Genomic DNA, 16104 nt, shown 5'->3' with positions numbered 1-16104 from the left:
TAAACTGCACAGATCTCACGATGAATATCGATCGTTTTTAGGCCTTTAGCACTAAGAAATCTTATAACAGCCCGTACTTCACAGTCGGCGGGACTCACGATTATCGGACCCATCTTAAACACTCAGTACACAACGTAAACAAGGAAGAATCAGGTTGTAATGGCGTCAGTGCGTAGATTAAGGTACAGGCTTTCATGTAAAAATAAAATTACTGAGATATCTTAGCACGTCTTTTTTAATTTCAAAACGGTACTTACTTAAAAAACACGCCTTGTATTCAATCGATCCACATCCTCTGCGCCGCTCCCAACCCCAATCTCAGGCCTCAGTAGTCTTCATTCAGGTGACAGTATTTTGCATTATTTGAGTTGGCTGAGGTGGAAGTCAACTTATAGCAGTCTTTTAGTTTTCTTTTTCATTCACTACTTTCTCCTTTTTCAACTCTTTGTCACACCCATAATATTTATTTTCAGTGTCATATTGTTTCTGGCATTTCTGTATGATGCCGTTTCTGGCCCTTTTTGGAAAATACGAACAGCTTTAGTGTTTCACTCTTTCTATTTCACATTCTGGCACCAAGCCCTCATTTTTAATATACCTCCCAAATTATCAATATAAAATATCAGTGTTTCATACTTCAAAACCTCCAAGTGTAGCTGAATATTGCTAAACAGAACATGTAATATAATTCCTTATCAGTGCACTTCTGGTGTGCTAAAAATTCGCTATGCATGATATAGTTACCATTGGGAACAAATACTTACAAACTCTAACAAGCTCTTTATCTTTTTCTTGTGATCTGGTACAACAATTGTAGATAAACATTGTCTCCGTCGTCTTTGTGGGGCAGATGTTCATATTTATGATTGAAATTCTCTTCTGCATATTGCTTTCCTATTTATTTTCCTCCAAAATGACGTCTTGACAATAACAGCTTGAAAATACACATTATAATGAACAATTTTTTACAAAAACACATAACATTTGAAAGACAGAGCATATCATTACATTTCTAAGATAAGTGACTAACTGAACATTGGTTGGCACACTTCTCATTTATTTATAGGTTACTGTTTGGCGCCAGAATGTTCTTGAAAATTGAACTTTTCTAATTACAGTACTTACCAGCTGCGACCTCAGTTTCAAACAAATATTACGTTTTTGGATTTTATGTATATTAATATCAAAACTGAGATCATACTTTCTAGATATTGCAGGTATTTTTACATTATGAATTTTCCATAACCTTCATTTAATGACATGATTTGCATAAAACTAATTACATTTTCTTCATCATGTACCAGCAATCTATATATTGACTACGAAAACTAAATTCAAACTATCCCTACAAAATTATTAAAATTTTACATTTCTACATGTTGCTCGTTGCAAATGCAATGAATAACGTAACACAAAAGTGCAGTACTAAACAACAAGTCGTTTCAAGTGTACACCTCTGTTTATATTTCTTTATTTCAAAGTGATCAACAGGTTGACGAACATTTTTCGGAAAACTAGTACTTACGTATTGTACTTGACCAAAAAGCAAATGGAATTTTTTTAGTTGCAATCCGCAATGAACCCAGACGTTACATTTATGTGATCATCTATATCGCTTTGTATGTAGAAAACATGTATCCTGCAGTATATCAAAAGATATAGATCGTCTTCTTTACTAAAGAAACCTTGCCCACCCCTGATACAGTCCACGCTTCTGTAGGATGAAATACCGTGTCTAACCAATACAAAAATAAGAACCAAACGTACACATTCGCCTACGTACATACTCCACAAGCAACCGTATGGCGAGTGGCGGAGGGTACTTGTACCACTACTAGTCATTTCCTTTCCTGTTCCACTCGCAAGACTGAGGGAGAAACAACTGTCTATATGCCTCTTACCGGCCCTAATTTCTCTTATTTTCGTTGTACTTACGCGACATGTAGATATGGCGACCAGTAGATTAGTTCAGCGGTCAATTTCAAACGCCGGTTTTCAAAATTTTCTCGTTGATAATATTTTATGGAGGTGGAGCTGTACAGCTTTCATGAACTGCGTTATGAATACACAGCTGTAACAGTATATTTTGTTATAAACAACATAATATCCGTCTAGGATCGGACCATCATGAGGTACACTGTACCAGAGTAGAACAAAACCACATTTATCAAAGTGTGTAACATAAGGTATGCAGCTGTTACGTGAAACGGCATTAAGTACATCATATCTTACATCCCTGTAAGAAAATACTAACAAAACCACTCATCTCAGCGTTTGCGTAACTGGAATAATAATTGTCAGATGTATATTGTTTCATCACTAACAGCGGCTGTATATACACTACTAGCCATTAACATTGCTACACCAAGAAGAAATGCAGATGATAAACGGGTATTCATTGGACAACTACAATATACTAGAACTGACATGTGATTACATTTTTACGCAATTTGGGTGTATAGATCCAGAGAAATTAGCACCCAGAACAACCACCTCTGGTCGTAATAACGGCCTTGATACACCTGGGCATTGAGACAAACAGAGCTTGGATGGCGTGTACAGGTACAGCTGCCCTTGCAGCTTCAACACGATACCACAGTTCATCAAGAGTAGTGACTGGCGTATTGTGACGATCCAGTTGCTCTGCCACCATTGACCAGACGCTTCCAATTGGTGAGAGATCTGGAGAATGTGCTGGTCAGGGCATCACTCGAACATATTCTGTATCCAGAAAGGTCCGCACAGGATCTGCAACTTGCGGTCGTGTATTACCCTGCTGAAATGTAGGGTTTCGCAGGGATCGAATGAAGGGTCGTACCATCTGAAATGTAACGTCCACTGTTCAAAGTGCCGTCAATGCGAAAAAGAGGTGACCGAGACGTGTAACAAATGACACCCCATACCATCACGCCGGGTGATACGCCAGTATGGCGATGACGAATACACGCTTCCAATGTGCGTCCACCGCGATGTCGCCAAACACGGATGCGACTATGATGATGCTGTAAACAGAACCTGGATTCATCAGAAAAAAATGACATTTTGCCATTCGTGCTCCCAGGTTCGTCGTTGAGTACACCATCGCAGGCGCTACTGTCTGTAATACAGCGTCAAGGATAACCGCAGCCATGGTCTCCGAACTGATAGTCTATGCTGCTGCAAACGTCGTCGAACTGTTCGTGCAGAGGGTTGTTGTCTTGCAAACGTCCCCATTTGTTGACTCAGGGATCGAGACGTGGGTGCACGATCCGTTACAGCCATGCGGATGAGATGCCTGTCATCTCGACTGCTAGTGATACGAGGCCGTTGGGATCCAGTACGGCGTTCCCTATTACCCTCCCGAACCCACCGATTCCATATCCTGCTAATAGTCATTGGATCTCGACCAACGAGAGCAGCAATGTCACGATACGATAAACCGCAATCGCGATAGGCTGCACTCCGACCTTCATCAAAGTTGGATACGCGATGGTACGCATTTCTCCTCCTTACACGGGGCATCACAACAACGTGTCACCAGGCAACGCCGGTCAACTGCTGTTTGTGTATGAGAAATCGGTTGGAAACTTTCCTCATGTCGGCACGTTGTATGTGTCGCCACCGGCGCCAACCTTGTGTGAATGCTCTGAAAAGCTAATCTTTTGCATATCACAGCATCTTCTCCCTGTCGGTTAAATTTCGCGTCTGTAGCACGTCATTTTCGTGATGTAGCAATTTTAATGGCCAGTAGTGTATATTGAGATGACAACAGTTATGGGAAAACGGTATGCACAAATACAGATGGCGGTAGGATAGTGTACACAAGGTATATGCAAAGTATGCAATGACCGAGATGTCATCTTTACTCCTGTGATTCGTGTGGGAAGGTTTCCGACGAGATTATGGCCGCACAACTGAAATCAACGGACTTTCATCGCGGAATGTTAACTAGAGCTAGATGCATGGGACATTCCATTTCGGAAATCGTTAAGGAGTTCAATATTCCGAGATCCACAGTGTCAAGAGTGTGGAGAGAATACAAAATTTCAGGCATTACTTTTCATCAACGACAACGCAGTGGCCGGCGGCCTTCACTTGACGACCGAGGACGGCAGCATTTGAGTAGAGTTGTCAGTGCTAACAGACAATAAACACTGCATGAAATAACCTCAGAAATCAGTGTGGGAAGTACAACGATCTTCTGCGTTAGGACAGTGCAGCAAAATTTTGTGTAAGCTAGTGGTGACTCCATAGTGGTGTGGGCTGTGTTCACATGGGTCCTCTGGTCCAACTGAACCGATCATTGACTGATTATGGTTGTATTCTGTAACTGGGAGACCATTTACAGCCAGCGTACAGCCATCCTGATTTAGGTTTTCTGTGATTTCCCTAAATCGCTTCAGGCAGATGTCGGGGTGGTTCCTTTGAAAGGGCATGGCCGACTTTCTTCGCCACCCTTCCCTAATCTGATGGGACCGATGACCTCGGTGTTTGGTCCCCTCTCCCAAAACAACCAACCAAAAATTTACAGCCATTAATTAACTTCATGTTCCTAAATATCGAGGGTATCTTTATTAACGACAATGCGTCATGTCACCAGGCCGCAGTTGATCGCGACTGGTTTGAAGAACGTTCTGGACAATTCGAGCGAATGAATGGGCCACCCAGATCACCTGCCATGAATCCCATCGAGCATTTATGGGACATAATCGAGAGGTAAGTTCGTGCAGAAAATCCAGCACCGGCAACACTTTCGCAGTTTTGGATGGCTATAGTGGCAGCACGGATCAGTGTTTCTGCAGAGAACTTCCAACGACTTATTCAGTCTGCGCCACGTCGAGTTGCTCCTCTAAGCCGCGTAAAAGGAGCTCTGACACGATATTAGGAGGTATCCCATGATTTTTGTCACCTTAATGTATAATGATTGCAGGTTGCAGTAGAAAATGGCAATGACGCGGAAGCAAGCGCCTCTTCGTGATCATATCGGTTGGATTCTAGACAACTGCAAAACCATGGCCTGGTTAGATGAGTCCCGATTTCAGTTGGTAGGAGCTGATGGCAAGGTTCGAGAGTAAGGGAGACACCTCGAAGCCATAGACCTAAGTGGCCAACAAGCGCTGCGTAAGCTGGTGGTGGCTCCGAAATGGTGTGGGGCGTGTTTACATGGAATGGACTGGGTTCTCAGGTTGAAATGAATCGCTCATTGATTGGAAAGGCTATGTTCGGCTACTTGAAGACCATTTGCAACCATTCACCCATTCGTGGAACTTCATTTTTATGATGACAGCGTGCTATGTCACCAGGCCACAGTTGTTCACGATTGGTCTGAAGAAACGTCTGGGCAATTTGAGCGAATGATTTGGTCACCCAGATGACCCGTCATGAATCCCATGGAACATTTGTGGGACATAAGCGAGAGGTCAGTTCGTGCACAAAATCCTGCATCGGAAACACTTTCGCAATTATGGACGGTTATAGAGACAGCATGGATCAGTTTTTCTGTAGGGACTTCCAACGACTCCTTCAGTCCATGTGACGTCGAGTTGCTGCACTATGCCTGGAAAAATGAGGTCCGACACGATATTAGGAGGTATCCCATGACTTTTGTCACCTCAGTGTACGTAACATTATGTTTATTTAACCTCATAGACATTTGAGTGTGGTATATTCATGCAATGAAGAGAGTAGGTCAAAGAGTATTCAATGAAGCATTTAAGGCATTGGAAACATATACCAACTACTGATGAGCTCGTTTGTTAATACTACATACACATTAACACTTCACATAATGACGAACACAAGATGCATCCATTATTCAACATTAATAATTCAGTTAGAAACCGGTCACATTTTATGATTACTGTATAACATTAATGGAAACACAGACAGACACACTTCAGTCGAACGAACTCTGAAAGTAATATAGGTAGTGATCATTGTTGTTGTTGTGGTCTTCAGTCGCAAGACTGGTTTGATGCAGCTCTCCATGCTACTCTATCCTATGCAAGGTTCTTCATCTCCCAGTACCTACTGCAACCTACATCCTTCTGAATCTGTTTAGAGTATTCATCTATTGGTCTCCCTCTACGATTTTTACCCACCACGCTGCCCTCCAATACCAAGCTGGTAATCCCTTGATGCCTCAGAATATGCCCTACCAACCGATCCCTTCTTCTAGTCAAGTTGTGCCACGAATTTCTCTTCTCTCCAATTCTATTCAATACCTCCTCATTAGTTATATGATCTACCCATCTAATCTTCAGCATTCTTCTGTAGCACCACATTTCAAAAGCTTCTATTTTCTTCTTGTCTAAGCTATTTATCGTCCACGTTTCACTTCCATAGAGATAACATAATCATGACGTGCAGTGTCAAATAAAATCTAAATTATTTTTTTATTCCCACATGGATGCGTATCAACATATGGTACATAGTTAAATATTTATTATAAGTGATTATCATCATCAGTTTTGACAGTTCTGGTACCTTGTCTGTTTAACATAGTTGTATACTATATTACTATGTAGTTGTATAGTATATTACTGAAAAGGACGTTTGTGTGCTACCATACAATTTACTGTTTACTGGTCTTTGTGATGAAAAGTTATGTAACTATCGATGATTCGTAAATAATTCAGTCAGTGCGCTCGTTAGAGGTAACCAATGGTCATAGATATCTACATTACAAAAATTGTGAGAACACGTGGTGCTCTGACCAATTCTTTCTTTTATGCTCATAGCATTTATATCTATATTAACATGATATTATTTATAAACCACAATGATATATGGCACAGAAAAAGGTGAACCACATTTTCTTAAAATTCTCCCAGTAAACCGAAGTCGACCATTGCCATATAACAGAGCGGTATAAATTAAAACAGTACGTAGACTATTAAGAAAATGAAAATGGAAATGAACGTATGGCATCGTTGCCAGGGAGGCTCCAATCGGGGAAGTTCGGCCGCCAAGTGCATGTCTTATTTCAGTCGACGCCACATTGGGCGGCTTGTGCGCCGTTGATGGGGATGAAATGATGATGAGGACAACACAAGACCCAGTTCCCGGGCGGAGAAAATCTCCAACCCGGCCGGGAATCGAACCCGGGCCCGCTTGCATGGGAGGCGAGCACGTTACCACCCAGGTAAGAAGGCGGACACTAAGAAAATATTAATCTCACATAGACAGGTGACATACATTGGCAATCTGGAGGTTTAGTGAAAAATGTGATGATTTGTAAACCTCTGTATGCCTTTGGTACAGCTGTGTATTATATAATGTAGTTCTTAACATTTATCAGTAGTGTTTCCCGAAAAGAACGTCATCTTCCCTCCTGGGATTCCCATTTGAGTTCACGGAGCATACGCGTAAGACTCGCGTGTTGACCCATTTCTACCAGTAACAAATCTGGCAGCCCACCCCTGAATTACTTCGTGTCTTCCGTCAATCAGAACTGGTGGAAATCCCGAACACTCGAGCAGTACTTAACTATGGGTCACAGTACAGCTCTATAGGCAGTCTCCCATTCAGGTGAACCACATTTTCTTCAAATTCTGCCAGTAAACCGAAATCGACCATTCTCCTTCCCTACTACCGTCATGACGTTCTGTGTCAGACAGCACACTACTAACACTGTATTCGGACATTAAGCGATTGTTTTTCCTACTCACCTGCATTATCTTACAACTTTCTACATTTAGCGCAAAATGCCATTCATCACACCAACTACAAATTTTGTCTAAATCATCTTTTTCCCTCCTACAGTCACTCAACCTTCCGCCACATCACAGCCTCAACAAACAGCCTCAGATTACTACTCACACTATTCGCCATATCATTTACGTATATAGAGAATAAGAGCAATTCTATCACACTTCAAAAAAAAAAAAAATGGCTCTTAGCGCTATGGGACTTAACTTCTAAGGTCAACAGTCCCCTAGAACTTAGAACTACTTACACCTAACTAATCTAAGGACATCAGAAACATCCATGCCCGAGGCAGGATTCGAACCTGCGACCGTAGTGGTCGCGCGGTTCCAGACTGTAGCGCCTAGAACCGCTCGGCCACTGCGGGAGGATTATCACACTTCCCTGGGAGACACTTGTTGATACAGTTGTCACTGATGAACACTCACCGTCGAGGACAATGGACTGGATTCTATTACTTAAGAAGTCTTCGAGCCACCCACATATCTGGGAACCTATTCCGTATGCCGGTACCTTCGCCAACCGTCTGCTATGGGGCATCGTGTCAAAGGCTTTTCGGAAATCTTGGAATATGGACTCTGCCTGTTGCCCTTCATTAATTCTTCGCAGGATATTATGAAATGAGTTTCCCACAAGTGATACTTTCTAAATCCGCGATGGTTTGTGACCGGAAGCTTTTCCGTCTCAAGAAAATTTATTATATTCGAATTGAGATTATGTTCAATAGTTCTGCAGCAGACCGAGGTTAAAGATATTGGTCTGTTCTTTTAGCCTCCTTATATATAAGAAGTATCTGTGGTTTCTACCAGTCGTTTGGGACTTTACGCTGGGGGACACATTAGCGATAAATGCAACCTAAGTAAGGTGAAAAATCCGTGGAGTACTCTTTGTAAAATCGAACTGGGGCTCCATCGGACCTGGTTGTTATTGGTTTTGAAAACTTCCAGCTGCTTCTCAACGCCACGGATGCCTATTTCTATACCCTCCACTTTGGAGTATGTGCGACGGTCAAAAGACGGTATGTTTGTACGAGCTTCCTTCGTGACTGATTTCTTAAACGAGAATTTTAAAACTTGAGCTTTCTTTTTGCTCTCTTTTATTGCCCTACGAGACTGCTCAATGAGTGACTGTATGGAAGGATTCGGTCTGTTTCGCGGTTTTTCGTAGGTTCGAAATTATCTCTGATTATCAGGAAGATCTTTTGGTAAGGTATAACGGTGGTAATAGTTGAATGCTTCGCTCGTCGTTTTTTCGACCATATTAGATGTTACCAGTGTAAATACATCTAATAAAAAAATATGAATCGGAAGAAGGAAGTGCTATTTTCTTTAGCGAATGTCTTTCAGTAAGCACGTCCTCAACTTAGATACTTTGGTATAAGTAGGTCACAAAAGTCACTCAGAAGTTAAGTCCCATAGTGCTCAGAGCCATTTGAACAAAAGTCACGCACGCAATATTTCACACCGAGCGAGGTGGCGCAGTGGTTAACACACTGGATTTGCATTCAGGTGTATGACGGCTCAAGCCCGCGTCCGTCCATCCTGATTTAGATTTTCCGCCCTTTCTTAAATCACTTCAAGTAAATGCCGGGGTAGTTCCTTTGGAATGTCAAGGTCGATTTCCTTCCCCATCTTGCCCTAACACGAGTTCGTGCTCCGTCTGCACAAAGACTTAAAAGCACTTACTTTAGTTCTAAAAGGGGTCCACTACTCAGGAACACTCATCTTCCATAATTTGCCAGCAAACATAAAAAAATTAGTTACAAATAAAGATCAATTTAAAAGGAGCCTGAAAGACTTACTAGTGGCCAACTCCTTCTACTCCACTGACGAATTTTTTAATAGAAACGAATGATGTATTATCAAAATATCCCCGGGTGTACTGCTGGTCTATAGTGTCCAACTATAGTTCCCCCTGAGCAGCCATAGTGTACGGATCTCCGTGCCGGCACGTTCACACGAGCTCAGTCCGTCAGTTCACCTGATGATGGCGACATGTTTGATCGCCGAAATATTGTGCCCGTTGGACACTATAGACCGGCAGTACACCCGTGGATATTTTGATTATCAAATACGCCGGGAGAAACTCAAGAATCACAAATGATGTATTGTGTATATTCATACTATTAGTATTGTTATTTCAGCTAAAAATAAAAAAATAAAAAAAAGTTGACATGTTCCACATCCACGAAGATCTCAGCATGGATGTATGGAACGAAAAACTAATCTAATATAATCTCTAATGACCTCGTTGTCGACGGGACATCAAACATTAAATCGCCATATGTTTTTAGATCGTATAAAAATGATAATTTTACTGTTTTTTTTTAATGCTGACAGGTACAGATTTTAACCTTGACATCTACATATTTTAATTAAGTATTTTTAATTAATAAAAAAAGATCTACTGTATATAGTATGTGCAAATGGAATGTAACAAATGTACCAGACGCCACCTGTCGGTAATAGTGTTATAATTAATATAAATGACGTGCACTCTGCCAACCAATTTTATGTGACGTAGCATGTGAAAATTGCTGGATTTGGACGGGTTACTCCTGTAACTGAAATAGCAGGTACGCTCTGGTACATTTGATGTTGATTAGATAGGATGAAAAAGATTTGCTTCCGTGAAATAGTAAATTAGTATCATTATTTTTACAGATCTGAAGATGGTTCTGAATGAACCGAAACCGGTCATATGAATAAAAAATTTGCAATCAAGACGGTTTTTAAGTAACATTAATTACAATAGTACGTTAGCTGAAAAAGGATAACCTGTTGCGGTTTTCGTCTAGTCGTCTAAGGAACGTATAGTGGGAGATTTGCAGTGTATTATTCCATTCTGCTTAAAATTAAATGACATTCGAAGCTGTATTGCTTCTCTGCTCGTCCCTTTTTACGTGTGAACTGCACCTGAGCACGTCACTGCAGGTTAACTATACCACGTGACCGGTAAGTCGATGTGCTCGAAATGCACACCACAAAAGTACCCTCATTATCGCACTTGACAGTACTCGAGACAGCTTGGCTGCAGTCCCACGTGAAACGGAAGTCCAAAGAGATTCCAGCAAACGCGGAAGAAAACATAGTGCTATGTTTCATCAGTTTTATTCTTATGATGAACGGATAATACATATATGAGTTATGAGTATCCTAGCTGCAAAAGCGGCTAAGTCAGTTTTAAGAGATTTTTCGGAAAATACAAAAAAAAAAAAAAATCCTAGCCCTGCTCTCACAGCAATACTACAACGGAGGTTAATATCTAAACAAAAAAAAGAGAGCATCATAGCGACCACATCATAAATGTCTCTATATTCCTACATTAACCCCTTATTAGTATTTTTATGTAAAAATTTGTACTTATCCGGTTTTGCAACCGAATGGGCCAGATAGCTGCTTCTGCAACACCGTCCGAAAAATTAATGTCGGTGTTTATCTGGCCATGCCGGTAAGAATGGTATACTACAGTAGTTTACTAAAATAATCGAAAAGGAAGAAAATTAAACGAACAAAGTGCTGAAATACTGTTTTATTTTAGATATTTAAAAAGACTGAAACCTTTACAGAAAAAAAAGAACTAAACACGAACTACTGCAAAGTACAATATTAACATCACACAGAATTAATCACTGAATTCAGTCTTAACACCTTTCATGAAAATGAGAAATCTTTGGAAACAAATCTTGGAAAAATGAATACTGCAAAGAAACGATCACATGGTAAAAGGAAGTATACAGCGCTTAAACTAACTTCGGGGAATCGTCATGTGAGAGCTCAAAATTAAGCCCTTCATCCTCGTCGTTTTGACATTCGTCTGTTTCCATGATCTGCTGCTGCTCAAAAATATCAGTGAAGAATTTTAACTTTTCCTCCTCGGGCCATGTCTCTCCCCAGTGTAGTTTTAAGAGCCGCTCGACGTCTGTAATTTTAGCTTTTTTCAATGGGACGCCTTTTGGAATCTCAGGAAGAATTTCTTTCGTGACACGTTTGCATCTTTTAAGAATTGAAGACTGCTTCTCCTTGCACAAGACATAATTTTCTGTTTGCTGCCTTCGTGATGATAATTCTCTTCGACTTTTGAAACTGGAAGTGCCAGGATCCAGGAGCTTTGATGACGTGAGTGGTGATTTTCCTCCAGTCTCTCACTTTGCACTCGTCCAACCCCAAATGCACCACTGTGCCGAATTTTTTCATTATGCCGACGTATACTGGAAGGCTTTCGATTACGCTCAATTTTGAAAATTTTTTCTCCATGTTTCCAAAAACTCTAGTACAGTGTATAAAATAACAATCGACGATCGGGAACCAAATTTCAACGCTCTCTACGTGTACTGGAGCAGCGTACAGGAACCAGTACATCAACATCCCAATCACTGTTGTATTCTTGTTTTGCCCGCCGCATCCATCCGAAAAGAAGTGTAATTTGGTGACACCTTGCAAACTGGAGTTAAGCAATTAATGATGAAGAGGTGAAGCAAACTGATTAGACCCCTTTGCAAATTAGTTCCCCAGCCAAACATATGAGGTCACATTGTCTTTCGTCTGACTGCTCGTAGAGGGACCTCGGCAAACCGTGAAATTATATAAGTACATCTGTCTGGAATAATAAGCCGCCTGAACAGGGACTTTTGGAAGGACTAAATTTTTCTAGTAGTCGTAACTCAAAATTAGTTGACCTTCGATGTCCTCCTTCAGCCTTTCATAAAAACATCGCTCCGAACTTTGTGAGCTGTAAGCTGATGTTCCAAATTTTTCTTTTCCATTGGCCGATTTTCCAAGGAAATCATGATTTGTAAGGACGAGCATGTAGAGCATGTGTCAATAGAAGGTGCTCCGAAGCCAATATTAAAATTATTGTAGAATATTGTCCGGTAGTAGTCATACTTTACGTCCAGACTAGGATATTTGTCACAAAACATTTCCAACATTATTTTTACATTTAATTCACTGGACAAACATCGGCGATGTAGCATTTTCCTTCTAGAATGGTGACTTTCGATCGGCTTGAATTGTTCAATGTGTCTGACAACTTCATTTTCCCTTTCTTCGCACAGCTTCGTTCTTCTGTCACGTCCTCTTCTTTCAGCGGTTGCAGGTGAGGAATTGTTCATTATACTCTGACAAATTTTGTTGAGTCTCATTTTTTTATCTGCAAAATCCCATGAAAGCCGCTCTGCAAACCCTGGTGTTTATAGAAACTCCTTCACTTTTTCGGGAGCACAAACTCCGTAATTAGTTGCTTTCTTGATACTTTGTCTGCTGTAGGCTTAGAAACTTAGATGTTCGAGGAGATGACACAGTGACATGCTGTCGAATGTAATTGTTCTGCCATTCTTGGTTATTTTCAAAACTGGTTCAAATGGCTCTGAGCACTATGGGACTTAACTTCTATGGTCATCAGTCCCCTAGAACCTAGAACTGCTTAAACCTTACTAACCTAAGGACATCACACACATCCATGCCCGAGGCAGTATTCGAAGCTGCGACGGTAGCGGTCGCGCGGTGCCTAACTGAAGCGCCTAGAACCGCTTGGCCACTCCGGCCGGCAAACATTTTAGTCACATGTAGCTAAAAATCGGAACTTTTTAAAAGTTTTACGTGTGACAAGATAATATGCCCGGGTCAGCAACCGTACCCTTTGTCGGCGGCCATTATCCCATTGCGACTGCCTCTTATGTAACCGAATAGGATTTGGCCGCTTTTGCAACCTAACGTGTAGTAAACATAGCCGCCTTTGCAACCGTACGCGATTTTCACACATTTTAAAATGCTTAGGACCGTTTTTGAAGCCTGATCGATACATTATTACATAGTCCGTGAAAACCTGTACAAGAAAGTGCCTCTAACTCAATTTTCGATGCTTTTGCAACTGGGCTACTCATATAAAGGGTGATCACCTAAAACTTGTACCACAAATATTGCAGAAAAGGAAAGTGTTACTGATGCGGTGTTCTCACAGAATGGATTGGTAGTAGGAGGCTCGTATTGTTAGCCAATAAACAGGTCTTAATAATAATTCGAAAGAGTATTTTTTGTGCAAGCATAGGCTTTTTTAAGTGGGACAATGCCTGTGGACATTAACATATTAAAAGTAGGGTAAACTAGGATGTCAGTGGTGTTTGTTGCAAGATTCTAGTGCGAGTCGCTTAACGAGATATCGTATTTTGAAAGATTCCCACACTGATACTTGGTTGTGCCATTCAGCTTGCATAGTTGCTAGGTATGATGTTGTTATGTTTCCTTACAGTGTAGTGCGTTCCTTGAATGCACTGCAACTTGCTAGTCAGTTGGTGTGTGTCAATCCAAGTGTGAGTGGACGATGGTATTTACCAATGCAGAAAAGCCTCCATGCTCATGGTGTATGGGGAGTGTGGGATGAATGCAGTTCGTTCTTGTACAATGTATGCAGCAAGAATCGTCTCTGGAATTATTTATCAACCTCTTCAACCAGTTACGTGCAAGTTGTACACTACTGGCCATTAAAATTGCTACACCACGAAGATCACGTGCCACAGACGCGAAATTTAACCAACAGGAAGAAGATGCTGTGACATGCAACTGATTAGCTTTTCAGAGCATTTACACAACGTTGGCGTCGGTGGCGACATATACAACGTGTTGACATGAGGAACGTTTTCAACCGATTTCTCATACACAAACAGCAGATGAGCGGCGTTTCCCGGTGAAAAGTTGTTGTGATGCCTTGTGTAAGGAGGAGAAATGGGTACCATCACGTTTCCGACTTTGATGAAGGTCGGATTGTAGCCTGCGGTTTATCGTATCGCGACATTGGCGGTTTATCGTATCGCGACATTGCTGCTCGCGTCGGTCCAGATCCAATGACTGTTAGCAGAATATGGAATCGGTGGGTTCACGAGGGTATTGTGGAACGCCGTGCTGGATCCTAACGGCCTCATATCACTAGCAGTCGAGATGACAGGCATCTTATCCGCATGCCAGTAACTGATCGTGCAGCCACGTCTCGATCCCTGAATCAACAGATGGGGACGTTTGCTAGGCAACAACCATTTGCACGAACAGTTCGACGACGTTTGCAGCAGCATGGACTACCAGATCGGATACCATGGCTGCGGTTACCCTTGACGATCACAGACAGGAGCGCCTGCGATGGTGTACTCAACGACGAACCTGGGTACACGAATGGTAAAACGTCATTTTTTCCAGATGAATCCAGATTCTATTTACAGCATCATGATGGTCGCATCCGTGTATGGCGACATCGCGGTGAACGCACATTGGAAGCGTGTATTCGTCATGGCCATACTAGCGTATGACCCGGCGTAACGGTATGGGGTGTCATTGGTTACACGTCTTGGTCACCTCTTGTTCACATTGACGGCACTTTGAACAGTGTACGTTACATTTCAGATTGTTACGACCCGTGGCTCTACCCTTCATTCGATCCCTGCGAAACCCTACATTTCAGTAGGAAAATGCACTACCACATGTTGCAGGTCCTGTACGGGCCTTTCTGGATACAGAAAATGTTCGACTGCTGCCCTGGCCAGCACGTTCTCCAGATGTCTCACCAATTGAAAACGTCTGGTCAATGGTGGCCGAACAAATGCCTCATCACAATACGCCAGTCACTACTCTTGATGAACTGTGGTATCGTGTTGAAGCTGCATGGGCAGCTGTACCTGTACACGCAATTCAATCTCTGTTTCACTCAATGCCCAGGCTATCACGGCCGTTATTACGGCCAGAGGCGGTTGTTTTGGGTACTGATTTCTCAGGATCTACGCACCCAAATTGAGTGAAAATGTAATCACACGTTAGTTCTAGTATAATATATTTGCCCATGAATATTCGTTTATCATCTGCATTTCTTCTTCGTGTAGCAATTTTAATGGCCAGTAGTGTAGTATAACCACTAGACAATGTAACAGAAAGAAACAGGTGATGGCAGAAGAGGGGGAAATTAATGTTCTCGCTGCTGTTGCGCTTGATCCGCACGTTAGCTACCACTCAATCGCGTGAGGAAGTGGCAAGAGTCAGTCAAGTGTCCTACGCACTCTCCCTTGTCATAGGTTCCACCCCTGTCACGTCTCTCTCTATCAAGAGGTGCGCGGAAACGATGATGAGAATCGTGTCAACTTCTGTACAGAGGCATAAAGACAGGCTACTCCAGATGTATCAGTATCTTGTTTAGTGATGAACCCAGAGTTACCAATCATGGAAAGGTAAACTGACGAAACTTGCACCACTGGTCTATTGACAATCCCCACTAGCTTCGTCAGGTGGAACGTGAACGTGTGGTGTGGGATAATGAGCACATTGGCCTGATTTTCATAGATGGAACACTGAAAGCACACAAGTATTGCAGCCTCCTAACAGACCATCTCCCACGGATGCTAGAAGACATTCCACTGCAGACTAGAAGGAACCTGTGGTA

At 41.9% G+C, this 16104-nt stretch overlaps 1 protein-coding gene across 1 annotated transcript in view; it reads right to left on the bottom strand.

Annotated features, from left to right (window-relative positions):
- The window catches only part of LOC126298269 (glutaryl-CoA dehydrogenase, mitochondrial-like), a 952805-nt gene that overhangs the window by 743130 nt on the left and 193571 nt on the right, over positions 1-16104 (bottom strand). The window lies entirely within an intron of this gene.

This window comes from Schistocerca gregaria, chromosome X (assembly GCF_023897955.1).
Source record: "Schistocerca gregaria isolate iqSchGreg1 chromosome X, iqSchGreg1.2, whole genome shotgun sequence".
Classification (NCBI taxonomy): domain Eukaryota; kingdom Metazoa; phylum Arthropoda; class Insecta; order Orthoptera; family Acrididae; genus Schistocerca; species Schistocerca gregaria.
This window is presented reverse-complemented; position numbering and strand designations above follow the sequence as displayed.